Raw genomic sequence first — 15650 nt, forward strand, 5'->3', positions numbered from 1 at the left:
CATGGACAATTTAAATTTTGGGCTCATGTTATAAGAGATGAGTTCTCAAAGAGTTCTAGTGAGAACCCGTGTGAAGGTGATTAGTCTTCCCTCTCTCTCTATATTTCCCATGAGGTCAAGCTACATGGGCCCCACCATGATGTCTGTCGAACATCAACACCATGCATTTTATAAGTCCCTTTAGGTTATGGAATATCCCAAGAATAAGACATATGCAAAACTCAAGTGGCCCATACCATCTAAAACCATATGAAGACATGCCTAAAATACATCAAAGCACTTGATGGGGCCCACTTGAGTTTTGGATGCGGCTGAAACTTAGTTTGACCTCTCATCCAAGTGGGACACACACAATGGCTGGGCTGGATTTGTGAACCACATCTCGGTGGCCACAATAAGTGATTATGAATGTTTTAATGAGAGGGTAACCTTTCTCAACTGTTGTATGTGGTGTGGCCCACCCAAATCATGGATTAACTTGATTTTTAAATTTGTGACCCACCATGGAATGGTGCATCTGGCTGATGGGGTAGATGTTCGACATACATCTGGGGTCCACACATCTCGACCTCACCTCACGGGATGTTCCCATGAAGGTCGTCCTCCTAGTACCATTTCTTCTGCGGTCGACCTCATGGAAACTGCCCATGATGAGGTCGAGCCATGTGGGCCCATTATGATGCGTGTTGAACATCAACGCTATCGATCAGATGCACCATTCCATGGTGGGCTTCTGGCTTAAAAATCAAGTCAATCCATGACTTGTGTAGGCCACACCACATACAAAAGTTGAGAGGGCTTACCCTCCCATTAAAACATTCATAATCATTTGTTGGGCCCATCGAGATATACGGCTAATTTTTGGGATATCCCATAATTTAAAGGGGACCCATCAAATGCACGGTGTTGATGTTCGACATAAATCATGGTGGGGCCCACACAATTCGACCTCATAGGTAGTTCCCATGAGCTCGACCGCATAGAGCCATTTCCCATATATATGTATATGTATATGTATATGTATAGTTTTTTAGGAGCGGGGAGTAAGGCCATGTTTGTTAACACTGAATTTTTGCACTTAACGCAGAATGGGGAAAATTTTTCGTGTTTAGTGGTGTTTGTTAATGCGTTATTAACGCGGAACACGGAAAGCGCTAAGTGGTTTTTCACTGAATTTTTTCTATGATAGGAGTCTGGCTTAATGGTGAACATGGAATGCGCTTCGTGATTTTTCATTAAACAAAATTTTTTTATTTCCTAAAGTATCCCTTTCAAGTTACTACGGTAATTTTTTTCTTTTAAATTATTTTCGCAATACAAAATCAACCTTTAACCTATGAAACTTCTTTATGCCCCACCATGATTTATTTGTTTGATCCACACCGTCCATCAACTTTTTCAGATAATTTAAGGTTTGATCCAATAAAAGAAGTAGGTCCAATGATTAATTTGACCATAAGGTGGGGATCGAACATCCACCGTTAAAAACTTCTTGAGAGCTGGAGAAGTTTCAGATCAAACTGATATTTGTGTTTTCACTTCATCTACATCTGCATGACCTAATGAATAGGTTAGATGGTTAAAAAAAAAACATCACAGTGGCCCTTAGAAAGGTTTCAACGATGGATGTCATTATCACTGTAGCATCCTTTGGTGTGGCTCACTCAAGCTGTGGACCTGCTTCATCTTTCATATCATATATTAAAATAACATAAGAAAAATAATAAATAGCTTAGATAAAATACTTACATCATGGTGGGCCCTACGGATCTCTACAGATTTGGGAAGCGGATTGGCTGGTGTATTGACGTCAGCAAGCTGTGGGTCTCAATAGGCCGAGTTTTTTGTTGCACGCATTGTCACGGTGGGACTCAATAGGCCGTAAAAAATACTTCTTTTTCTCAATGGTTTGGACGTGAGGGTATCAATCCAAATGTCATGGGTCGTTCATCTGGTGGGCCACACCTTCATATGACTTGGGGTAAAAAAATCCAGCTCTTTTGGGTCCGGCATCTGGCCAAACAAGTTGGAAAAAATGGACGGTTTAAAATGATTGATCAGCATTCCATGTTCAATGTAAAAGTGCACCTGATGAATGTCTCGGAATTGCTCACACGTGCTACTTTCGCAAGTGCAAGGAGAGTTACGGATGCTACTCATCAGGTGGGCCCCACTTGTACTTTTACTTGTATCTATGGGCAAATCTTCCTGACCTTCCATTTACTGTACATGGAGAGTACACTTCACTGGACGGCCCTGATTTTGTTGAAGGACCCATACATGGTATGGCCTACCTAATGAACGGCCTTGATCTCGATCACCTAAGGATAATCTAGCGGTAGGCTGGTAATCGATCCACAGTATAAGTGTGACATACACATAAGCCACTATGGGCCATTCAAACCATAGGTCAGATTGTGGACATTGCATGGAATGGCCGGATGATCATAACCATCTGATTTCACCGTTGAATTTTAACGGTGTTCGATTTACTTTTAATGGTTCATTTTTGGCCTCATATCCTAAAATGAACTCAAAAAACGGATGGACGGAGAGGATTTCTCACAAATATGACAGTGGGGCCCACCCGGTTCCCAGTGCAGGAACTTCCTGCGAAAGGCTTTCGCGGCAAATCCGCGTCTCTATGTGGGCCTCAACATGATGTATTTGTTTCATCCATGCTGGCCATCTATTTTGCTTGATCATTTTACTGTATGAGACCAAAAATAAGGTATATCCCAATCTCAAGTGGACCACGTTATGGGAAATAGTGTTGAATAAGCATCTACCATTAAAAACTGTTTGGGGCCATGACCTAGGTCACGTTTGTTAAATCTAAAGTTTAAAGCCTGAATCTACAGTATTGAATGAGCCACATGATAGGAAATAAAATGTATCCAAAACTTAAATGGGCCACATGATAGGAAATAGTGGGGATTTTGTGACCACTGTTGAAACATTTATATGGCTAAAAAAGTTTTGTCTAGGTTTAAGTTCACGGTGTTTTCACTTCATCTCAGTCAAAATGACCTTATAAACAGTTTGGATGGAATTTAAATATCAAGGTGGAGTCTAGAAATGTTTCAATAGTAGGCATTCTAGGATTGAACATGGGACTAAAACTGACCTTATAAATAGTTATTTTAGAACATGGGATTAAAACTGAGGTGGATCTGATAATCAAGTGGGACCAAAACGTAAGGATTGAACATCCTGATTTGAAATATTCCTGGGGCAACATAAGGAATTTATCTCCTTTATTATTATTATTATTTTTTTTATTTTTATTTATGAATGATGATATTTTATCCATTTTTTAGGAATAATGATATTTTAATTTTCTCTAAGTACTTCAGTTTATTTGAATTAAATAGAATAATTTTATTCTCATTTAATAAAAAATAATTTCTTTATAATGTAAAACATTTCCAAATAGGAGATATGGGCAAATTCGTCAAATTAATGTATTTCAGACATTTCAGATATTTGTTAACCAATAGGTTGTTTCAAATTCAGTACCTAATTTTCAGACTTCATTCATAATTACCAAACAAGTTTTTTGACTTCTGCTTTCAGATTCAGCCTTTAGATTTCAGATTCAGGCTTCAGATTTCAAATTCAGCCTTTAGACTTCAGATTTAACAAACGGGGCCTAAGTACTGTTCATACAGTAACTTAGTTTAAGACGAACGTTTCCGCCCACAGTGATAATATGTTCCGACCCCTAAAATTTCCCCGTCGTCTTGTAAGAGGATGCCGAAAAGGTTATTTTCCCCTGGGTGCACGTCTGCAAAATTCCCTCCCATATCTATGTACTACAAGGCTCAGGTATTCAACATGTATCAAGCAAACACGTATTAGGGCATGAGAGGTGAAGCTGCGGCTCTAGCAAATCTCTATTACAACTCGTGTTGCAATAGCCACATGTGTTCACACGTTTTAAATTATCACATGTGTTGAGGCTGCTGACTGAGGACTCTGCTTCTCGACTACACTAAACGAGTGTGAGTGTGGCATGCACATAAAATTCCAACCCATCAAGCAGTGGGACCCACTGAAAATTGGTCATATTTCCAAAATCAGATTAATGAATTTTTTTAATTGAAATTGGACCTCTTACTAGTTGCCTCATTTACGATGATCAGATGTCATGCAACATCAGCTTCTGTCCATCTACCCACTTTGGACGCTTTGGATTGGAGCTACACGCCACGCGCAACAGCAGAGACCCGCTTGTTTGATAGGATTTTGGTAGATTGAATATTTCAACCTTTTGCTATTGAGGCTTTTAGTTACATCCTACAAAGTGAGACTTGTCATATGAACGGATTGAATCATTGAAAAATGACCCGGTTTATCAAATAATGATTTCATAGTATGCAGAACATCACAACAACATCTACTTCGAAATTGTTTTTCAGAAATGATATCAGATGCAACAGGAGTATCTCAACATGCATCCATTTCTTTCCTGCCTGCCAACTTGTCACTTGTACATGTTGTTGATCAGTGAAAAAGGTGGGCCTCACCTGCTGTGAAAATCAATCCTATCCATTCATTCGATGGGTCACACCAGCATCCTGAGGCTCGGCTTATTTTCACACCATGTGATCGTCATGCCATGTTCCACCTTAGTCCCAGCTCACCTTATATACAAACACGTTGTCATGAAAGGAATGCCTACATATGAAGTTCGTATACAACCGTTGCATGCGTTTTTTTATTTAATTTATTTACGAGTCTGCTAAATCTTAATCAGTTCAGTAGTACAAAATGCAGGTCCGTCGAATGCTTTAATTAAAGAGAGATGCTCCACTCGGAGAATTAAAAATTACAGTGCTCCTGGTTGCATAGGTTCACTTTGACAGTTCAATCGATCAATCTGAACCGTCTGTTATGTCGACCATGAAAAAAAATTATTACTGATCATTTGATTGCTCATCCATGATATGGCTTTATTTTCTATCTATTTTCCACGGCATGGATGGGATGACTATGATTGACTAACATAAGCAATTCTTTAGAATAATAAGCAATCTATGATTGGCCCTAACAAATAGATGTATCAAATTGTTGATCGGACTTATCATTTGTGAACAATCTTCACCATCCATATTGAAGTCCGTTGATCAAATGGGTAATATTTGTCAAAGTGTTAGTGATGTTTATTTGTTGACCATGAAATGTGTGATGGAAATAATGAACGGTCTGGATCAATGAATGGGACTGTCTAAGTGCCCGAATATAATTGAGAGCACTGTCATTTAGTGTGGTATGGGAGCACTCGAGCATCTATCTATCTATTAAAGCTTCTGTATTTCAGACTTTTAGTTAGCTAAACGGTATTTCAGGAACTTCTAAAAATATGATTGGCCTACGGCAGCCCTCCCTCTTTATGTGGGCTGCACGAGCCTCAACTCCAAATAAATATGGGCGCGGCTGAGGAGTGGATTGAGTGTCACCCGGGCATAGAGATGTGGGCCCCATATATATGTCCGTGATAAATCCATTCCTTTCATTTGTTTTAAAATATAAAAATACAATAAAATTCTAAAAATAGGTAGATCCAAAATTCATGTGGGCCATACCACACGAAACAGTGGTGATTGAATGCCTGACAGTGACAAAAGCTTTTAATCAGGATGATATTTGTTCCTACAGTTTATCTGAGTACTAATAATTCTATGAACGGTTTGGATGACATCTAAATATCATGGTAAGTTCCAGCTCCAGAAATATTCTACTGTTTTGTTGATGGGGTACACTTGAGTTTTATAACTGTCAATTTTTAAAATCCTATTATATATTGGTCTTTGGAATCAGATGAATGGAATGGAGTGGATTTATAGCGAACATTTATTTCAACTCTACACAACCTCAGGCATGAAGATATCTCTCTGCACTGCCCACATCAGACGCAATATGCTTCTCTAATTAGCTGGTGTTGCCAGTACCACCCCAACTATGGTGTATGATATGTTGGGAGTGGTAGGCCCACCTTTGTGTATATGTTTTATATAAATGTTGAGGGTCAAATATTGCATATCAGACCCAGTTGCTGCATAGATTTACACGCATGATACCGCTTAATGGCCTGATTTAATTGTGTTTGTGATGCAGAGTGTATTTACGAGAATGGACTGAAAAAGGGTGGTAAATGCAAGGATTTGACGCTCCAGGAGCACCAAGGCAAGGGACGGACTCCAGGGGACCAAGATCGACGCCAGAAATCCAAGAAAACCAAGAAACTGAAGCTCAAGTGGCCTGAAAGTCGGTCAGAATGAAAGATCACAGGGTTTTCACCATCTGTTCGGCTCAAAACTTTATACATGGCCTGAGGACCACAAATGAACCGTACACGTCGAATTTCAGCTCCTGGATCTCTGTGGAAGTGGCCCAACGGACAAATCAACCAACAATTCATTTATCTGGGGCCCACCTGCAAGCTGGATATGCCTCAATTTTGGTTCCAACTGTTAAAATGATACAACAGATCGGATGGAAGGATTGGATTTCTCATATACATCACATCGGACCCCACCTTGAGTGGTGTGTGCATAGTGCACAAGTGCACTAGCCGTGTACGGCAACACCAAAGATGGTCGAACCGCCTTTGACTGTAGAAATTCGAAAGAAGGAAATTTCCTTCTTCGTGCACTTACGCAGCCCGTCCGCTGGGAGGGTGAGTGACCCACTTGCATTCATTGGACGGCTGATCCAAACCGACCAGATTGTCCAGGGGAGGGCGCCTACCAAAACCCAATAAATTCCAGGATTCCCATGCAGACAATCAAGACGGTAGCAGAAATTTTTCCTGATACATTGACTAATGGTGTGGCCCATCCGACACACGGATTCACTTCGAATTTGGACTCGTGATCAGGCATGAATACAGAAGCTAGTATAATGGATTTGATTCTCCATAGGATTAGTCAAAGTGGACCCCACCAAGCATCAGCGCCGACCACTTCCGCAAGCCCTGTTGCGCACAGCCGGAACTTCCGGGCCGTTCCGTGATCAGGACAGTGATCGGATCAGCAATCCGAATCGTTCATTCTCATCAACAGGGAGCCGTGACCACCTCCAAGAAGTCCAATTCTGCTTTTGGACAATCAGTCGTTCGAAATCTCTGTCCGAACACAAGATGCTTTTGCGTTTCTGCTGCTGCGCACGCTGCTGCCACGCCTGGCTGCGTAAAGAGGAGTGTCTTCGCACCCTATTCCGGGTAGGACTCCCGGACGACAGTCCTGTATAAGAAGACGGAAGAAAGGAGGCTGGTGGGGAAGGAGGTGAGAATAAAGATAAAAGGAGAGAGAGAAGCACGTTCTGGGAGAGTGTTCTGCTGCTGCTGTACGTGGAAACGGTGAGGTTCTGCTGCTGCTGTACGTGGAAACGGTTAGTGTTCTGCTGCTGCTGTGCGTGGAAGAGTAGCAGGGACGTGGCTGGTGGCGAGCTTGTTTTTTTTAGCGGGGATTGGAGCTTGATTGGTGGAAGGTTTTGAACGTGGGAAGGCTGGAAGGGACGTGAAGACAGGTGCTCGTTCCTGGTTCTCCCTCTTCTTCTTCTTCTTCTTCTTCTTCTTCTTCCTTGATATTTCTTTTATTTTATAAGACTTAGCCCATTCATGTGTGGCTAAACCTCTTAGCTAGGGCTAAGAGGTGAAGCCTATAGTGAGATGGGAGATTTTACTGTGTGCCTTTAATTCATAAACTGAATTTGATATATTTGATTATTAAAGGAATATTTTTCCTAGTCTTTTATGGTCTGTTGTGACTGAAATTACAATGGATTTGCAATGGCTTTGAGTATTTCTTTTCCCTTTTTTTTATGAAGTCAGGAACCCCTGTTGTTCATCATTGTCCCATGGGCATGGTAGGATGACAGTACCCTTCCTGATCCTCATACATTGATGATTGGTTGGTAATTAGTTTAATCCTGTTGTTTGCTTTGTCTCCTGGGCATGGTTAGATGATGGAATCCATTCTAATTCATATACCTTTCACCTCTTGAAAACTATATCAAAGGAAGTCTAGTTAATTTTCATGATTTCTGAAGCAGGCATAAGTTCTCCCTGATCCCTACAAGTGGATCCTCTGAATCCCTAGTTTCCTTCCTCTAAATTCCTTAAGTTTTACATTAATCTCTCACCATTATTCATCAATTTCTATAAGTTTTAGATAATTATTCCACAATTACTCCTTAAATTCTATTTGGTTTAGATCACATCTTAGTCTAGTTCTAGTTCTACTTGGTTTCAGATAACGTACAGGTATCAGTCCCTGTGGATTCGACCTCGGTCTTACCGAGTTTATTACTACATCACAACCCTGCACTTGGGGTGTGAACAAGTTTTTGGCGCCGTTGCCGGGGACTGACGGTTACGTTTTTCTGAAATTAATTAGTTTTAGAATTAGGTTAGGATTAGGATTTTACTTACTTTAGGATAGAAGTTTTTATTTTATTCTATTTTTAGAACTTAACCTGTTTTCCTGTTTTGTAGGATCCTGACATAAGTTCTAAATTGGTAATTCCTTCCTAATCTCTCTCTCTTTCTACCTTTTAGAATTAGGGTTTAAATTTTGAAATTTTTAATTCTAGTATTTTTTTCTATTTTTAGGAAGCAGTTTATTTTTAGAAACTAGGGTAGTTATTTCCCTTTCTAGAAAAAATCCTCTAATTTTCGAAACTTTTCTCTTTTGTTTTTCACTTTCTATTTTTAACTCTTTTTAGAATCTAATTTTGTTTCTTAATTTATTTTTAGAATTTTTGTTTTGTAGGCCTTTAAGATAGAAATCTCTAATTCGGTACACTCTTTCCCTACTTCCTATCTTTCAGTTCTCTTCTAATAATCTACTTGCTAGTTTAGATCTTTCCTAATTTATTTTAGAAATCTCTACTTTCTTTTAAGAATTCCTTCTTTTAGAAATTAATACTGCTATTTTTCTTTTTAGAATCTAACTTATTTTTGTTTTATTTTGCAGGTTTTTAACTTAGGACTTCAATGTGGTAATTTCTTTCCAACTCTCTCTTTCTTTCTAGATTTTCTTTTCCTTTCTTAGGATTAGGTTTTTAATTGAGGGCTGCGAGTGTTTTCATGCCCAAGTGGGCCCGTGACAACACTCGACGTCTCTTGACTGAAGGAGGATTGGTTGAGGGGTTGACTATCCATCGCAGGACTAGACACCGCTAGAAATCCCCTGAGTTAACTGAAGTTATGGCTGAAGACCAACCTCCTCTACTTCCACCCAGGGTGGAGGATACCCAGGATGAAAATGAGGTGCAACAGACACCCCCGCCTCGTACTTTACGAGATTTTCTACAACTGGCGGGAGTGAGTACGCCCTCATGCATGATTTTTCCTGAAAACAAAGGACAAATGGACATCAAGCCAGGAGTTATCCAACTCCTTCCCAAATTCCATGGACTTGAATCAGAGAGTCCATATTTACATTTGAAAGAGTTCGATGAGATTATAGCTACATTATGTTTTCCTAATGTATCTGAGGATACAATTAGGGTAAAACTCTTTCCTTTTTCCTTAAAAGAGAAAGCTAAGACGTGGTTACATTCACTGCGTCCTAGATCCATTGGCACATGGAACGATATGCAGAGGGAATTCATAAAAAAATTCTTCCCACATCATAAAACGATTACCCTCAGAAAAGCGATCATGAACTTTGCCCAAAAGGAAGATGAAACATTCTTCCAATGTTGGGAAAGGTTCAAAGATTTGGTCAGTTCATGCCCACAACACGGATTTGAAACGTGGCGCATTACAAATTTTTTCTATGATGGACTGACATCTTCCATGCGCCAAATGGTCGAGACAATGTGTAATGGAGAGTTCATTAATAAAGATGTCGACGAGGTATGGGACTACCTCGACAGTTTGGCTGAAAAAAACACAATCTTGGGACTATTACCCAAAGTCGAACACCACGTCTAGGCCGACTCAATTAAAGGAAAAAGGTAGATTATATCTCTTGAAAGAAGAGGATGATCTCAAGTGTAAAGTGACTACGCTCATAAGGAAAGTTGAGGCCATGGAAGGAAAGAAGGATAAGGTCAATGAAATTGTTTGCGGCATCTGTGATTGCAACATTCACACAATTAAAACTGTCCTACAATACCTGCCTTTCGAGGAGTGTTGAATGAACAAGCCAATGCCGTAAATAACTATCAAAGACCTTTTACTGGACCTAACTCCAACACATACAATCCTGGCTGGAAAAATCATCCAAACTTTAGTTGGAGGAATGGACAAACGGCGACTCCTCCAGGTTTCTTCAATCAAAATCCAAATCAAGTGAAACCTCAAGAGGAACCGGTTCAAAATCCCATACAAGAGCTAGCTCAGGCAATGCGGGGAATCACAGATTTTATGCAAAAGATAGATTCTCGTATGACGGTTATAGAAAAGGGGATGCTTCCTGCACAACCTCTCCCCAATCCTAAACCGCAGTACGAGAATAATGATCCCAGCTCTTCAAATCAGATGGGACATGCTAAATCCATCACCACTCTTAGGAGTGGGAAGATCATTGATAAAACTCTTCCGGTTAGGCCCGAAAAGCCTCAAGAACCAAAAGAGGACAACAATGATGGATCCAGTGATGCCCCACAAAAAGTAGAACCTGAACTTCTAGAGAAGCCAGTTGCTCCATTCCCCTAACGGTTGGTTTCACCAAAACCTCTCTTTAACTCTCAGGATATCCTAGAGGTGTTGAAACAGGTGAAAGTCAACATTCCCCTACTTGATGTCGTTAAACAGATACCTTCATATGCCAAATTCCTAAAAGACTTATGCACGACCAAGCGACAAAAAATTATTCAAAAGAAAATCTTCTTGACTGAGAAAGTGAGTGCCATCCTGAAGCAAGACGTGCCGCAGAAATTCAAGGATCCCGGTAGCCCAACCATATCATGTGTAATCGGGAACCATCGAATTGATCACGCACTTCTTGACTTAGGAGCGAGCGTCAATCTGATTCCCTACTCGGTATACAAACAGTTAGGTTTGGGTGAATTAAAACCCACCCTAACCACACTACAACTTGCTGATCGCTCTGTTCGTGTACCAAGAGGGATAATTGAGGATGTGTTGGTCCAAGTTGATAGATTTTACTACCCTGTAGACTTTATCATCCTGGACACCGAACCCATAAATAACATGAGCACTCAGATTCCCGTCATTCTTGGTCGCCCATTCCTTGCCACGTCAAATGCAATTATCAATTGCAGGAATGGTATCATGACTATGTCTTTTAGAAATTTGACATTGGAGTCAAACATTTTTTTCAATAACGGCAGCAATTCAGAGGATGATGACGATTTCCACAATATTAACATGATTGACTCTTTCGTGGAAAATACGACACCTCTGACCTTATCCTCCGACCATCTAGAGACGTGCCTGGCCCACTCCCATGATTTTGATGATGACATGATTAGGGAGACGTGCGCCTTGCTTGATACTGCACCGGTACTTGAAGTTAACCGATGGAGGCCACAATTTGAAGAATTACCCCAGACTGATGTAGTGCCTCTACCGTCTAATCTCAAGCCGCCGAAGCTTGACCTAAAACCTTTGCCCTCTGATTTGAAATATGTCTATTTAGGTCAAGATGAGACATACCCGGTGGTGATCTCTGTCCACCTGGAAAAAGAACAGGAGAGTATGCTCATATCTACTCTCATTGAGCATAAAGGAGCCATGGGATGGACGATAGCAGACCTCAAGGGAATCGATCCCTCGATTTGTACTCACCGCATATATCTTGAGGATAATGCAAAAACCGTTCGGCAACCACAACGTAGACTAAATCCAAACATGAAGGAAGTGGTTAAAGCCGAGGTTCTTAAACTATTGGATGTGGGTATTATATACCCTATATCTGATAGTCAATGGGTGAGTCCAACTCAAGTGGTCCCTAAGAAGTCTGGAATCACCATCGTAGCCAATGCTAATAATGAACTCGTGCTAACTAGAGTCACTACTGGTTGGAGAATGTGCATTGACTACAGGAAGTTGAATACCGTCACGAGGAAAGACCACTTTCCTTTACCATTCATTGATCAGATCCTGGAAAGGTTAGCTGGTCATTCCTATTACAGTTTCCTTGACGGGTATTCGGGCTACAACCAGATAGAGATAGCCCCTGAAGACCAGGAAAAGACCACATTTACATGTCCCTACGGCACCTTTGCCTATCGAAGGATGCCATTCGGACTATGTAATGCCCCTGCCACCTTTCAGTGATGTATGCTTAGTATCTTTTCTGATATGGTGGGGCAATATCTAGAGGTCTTCATGGACGATTTCTCTGTTTACGGTCCATCTTTCAGCAAGTGCTTGGAAAGTCTTAAATGTGTGCTGAAAAGATGTGAAGAAAAGAACCTGGTACTTAATTGGGAGAAGTGTCATTTCATGGTTCAAAAGGGAATTGTCCTCGGGCATATCATCTCGTCCAGAGGAATCGAGGTAGATAAGGCAAAAATCGATCTTATCTCTAACCTACCTCCACTCAAAAACATCAGAGACGTGCGATCCTTCTTAGGACACGCAGGATTTTACCGGCGATTCATAAAAGACTTTAGTCTTCTTTCTCGTCCTTTATGTAATCTTCTTCAAAAGGATGCTCCGTACGAGTGGACTGAGCAGTGCCAGGAAGCTTTCACCAAGCTTAAGGGCACGTTAACCACTGCACCTATCATGCAGCCACCCGACTGGAGTTTTCCTTTTGAGCTTATGTGCGACGCTTCTGATTATGCTCTTGGGGCGGTCCTAGGCCAGAGAAAAGATAAGAAGCCCTACGTCATTCATTACGCAAGTAGGACTCTAAATCTTGCCCAAGTGAACTACTCGACTACGGAAAAGGAACTCTTAGCCGTAGTGTTCACCTTGGACAAATTTAGGTCCTACCTGATCGGATCCAAGATCATTATCTATACAGATCATGCGGCACTGAAGTATCTTCTTTCTAAGAATGATTCTAAGCCCCGCTTGATACGATGGATCCTTCTACTCCAAGAATTTGATTTGGAAATTAAAGATAAAAAGGGAGTAGAGAACGTAGTGGCCGATCACCTTTCTCGCCTTAATACCTCTGAGTCCCTTGAGACGACTCATATCAATGACATGTTCCCTGATGAACAGCTGTTCAGAGTCTCCCATTCACCTTGGTTCGCTGATATTGCTAATTATCTTGCTGCAGGTGCCATACCGACACAGTGGACTGCGCAAGATAAGAAGAAATTTTTCACCGAGGTGCGCAACTTTTTCTGGGATGATCCTTATTTATTTAAATATTACCTAGACCAAATCCTAAGGAGATGTGTACCAAACGATGAGCATCAGAGCGTCATCTCCTTCTGTCACTCACAGGCCTGTGGTGGTCACTTTTCTGCCAAAAAGACCACAGCCAAGATTCTGCAGTGTGGCTTTTACTGGCCCACTATGTTCAGGGACACCCATGAGTTTTGCAAAGCTTGTGAGCGTTGTCAGAAATTGGGAGCATTGTCCCGTCGAAATATGATGCCTTTGAATCCCATCCTTATCATTGAAGCATTTGATTGCTGGGGCATCGATTTCATGGGACCATTCCCCCAATCGTTTGGAAATCTGTATATTTTGCTCGCCGTGGATTATGTCACTAAATGGGTTGAAGCGATTCCGTGTCGAAAGAATGACCATCGCACGGTCATTAAATTCCTGAAAGAGAACATCCTGTCTCGATTCGGAACGCCTCGAGCCATCATTAGTGATGGGGGCTCACACTTTTGTAATAGACCATTCAAGAGCTTAATGAAGAAATACGGTATCTCTCATAAGGTGAGCACCCCATACCATCCACAGACAAGTGGACAAGCTGAGATTTCTAATAGGGAGATTAAACACATTTTGGAGAAAACGGTTAACCCTGATCGTAAGGATTGGTCAATCCGATTGACCGATGCCTTATGGGCATACCGTACTGCCTTTAAAACCCCTATTGAAATGTCTCCCTTTAGACTTGTCTATGGGAAAGCTTGTCACTTGCCTGTGGAGCTGGAACATAAAGCGTACTGGGCGATCAAAAATCTTAATTTCAATCTGGACAACGCTGGCTCGCTACGCAAACTTCAATTGAATGAACTTGAAGAAATCCGGAATGATGCGTACGATAATTCGAGAATTTACAAGGACAAGATGAAAGCATTTCATGACCAACACATTTTGCGAAAATCATTCACGCCTGGTCAGAAGGTCCTTTTGTACAATTCTCGACTACATCTCTTCCCGGGTAAGCTTCGATCTCGTTGGACCGGCCCTTACATTGTTGTTACTGTTTTTCCTCATGGGGCCGTTGAGATAAGAGATCCCTACAATGGCAAGGAGTTCAAAGTCAATGGACATCGATTGAAACCATTTCTCGAAAAATTTGATTCAGAGGACATGTCCATGCCTCTGACTGATCCTGTTTACCAGGATTAATCTCCTAGTCTGATGGAGGTATAGGTAGGTTTCCTGTTTTCATAGGACTAGGGTAGTTGTCTTATTTGTCTGGCTGAAGAAGGTAAACTTAGCGCTCCTAGGAGGCAACCCAGCTCGTCATTTTATTTTGTTTTTATCATCAGTTAGTTCAATGTTTGTGGGTAACATTTCTGCAAACCCTCACGAGACTATAACTCGTCCACTAGGGGTAACCTAAGGGTTTAAAGGCTTGTTGCATATGCTAAATGCAATCGAGAGCACCTACGAAAGTGATATAGGTAGGATCTTGTCTTTACTGTTGTTGGTTTCTCTCTTGTACTGACCCCCTTTTACGTAAATAGCTATGGAAAGCCTCTTGATTTTTTCAGGTATTATCTTCCTATCTCTTCTCATTTACTTATTTTGTCCCATGTGCATTGCATGTTTATTTCTTTTACATTGAGGACAATGTAGATTTTTGGTTGGGGGTGGGAGATTAGGTTTCCTAATCAGTATTTCTTGGTCTTGAGCAAAAGTTGTGAAAATTTTTAAAAAAGTTGTGAAAATTTTTAATTTTTCAGGCTTTCTGATGAATTCGAAGTGATTTTGACGGCCATCTAGGGCACTTAGAATTTCAAGATGCGTGATGTTGGTACTTCATGACTCTTGGATTCAGTTATCTATTAAATTTCACAGCTAAGTTTGAATCGTTAATCCATTACTAGAAATTGTAAACAGTGATGGAGTCATGAATTCGCAGGACACATCTCGTTTACATATTAAGGTTTCAGTTCGATATTTTTTTTCAGGATTAACTTGGTAATCACTAAAACATGAAAAGAACCAACTTGGAAAATTGAATGGATTGGACAAACAGTCTTTACCATAGGTTTGCTCCCTATAGGTGCGGATCTGATCTCTCTTCGTGGTGTTACTTCTAAGGAAAAAATCAAAAAAAAAAAAATTAAAAAAAAATTAAAAGAATAAAAAGATAATGTGTAAGCCAAGTTGAGTTATCGTGAATTCTCTTAATTGTAACCAATGATATCCTTAAATATCGAGGAGAATCTTAATGTTGACAAGCTGAGATTATACTGTATGCTCATAGATCTCAATGGTTAGAATTTTTCTAATTAATGGAATAATACTTTGAACTTGATTATGAAGTTTACCGTGCGCTTGAGTCTAGGAGAAAGTA

General features: G+C 40.6%; 1 non-coding gene across 1 annotated transcript; it reads right to left on the reverse strand.

Moving 5' to 3' along the window:
- Positions 1–9652: 9652 nt before the first annotated feature.
- Positions 9653–9759, reverse strand: LOC131257289 (small nucleolar RNA R71). The gene has a single exon (XR_009177298.1). It is a non-coding gene; the product is annotated as a small nucleolar RNA R71 (small nucleolar RNA).
- Between the last annotated feature and the right edge of the window lie 5891 nt (positions 9760–15650).

The sequence above is a fragment of the Magnolia sinica genome, chromosome 9 (assembly GCF_029962835.1).
Source record: "Magnolia sinica isolate HGM2019 chromosome 9, MsV1, whole genome shotgun sequence".
NCBI lineage: Eukaryota > Viridiplantae > Streptophyta > Magnoliopsida > Magnoliales > Magnoliaceae > Magnolia > Magnolia sinica.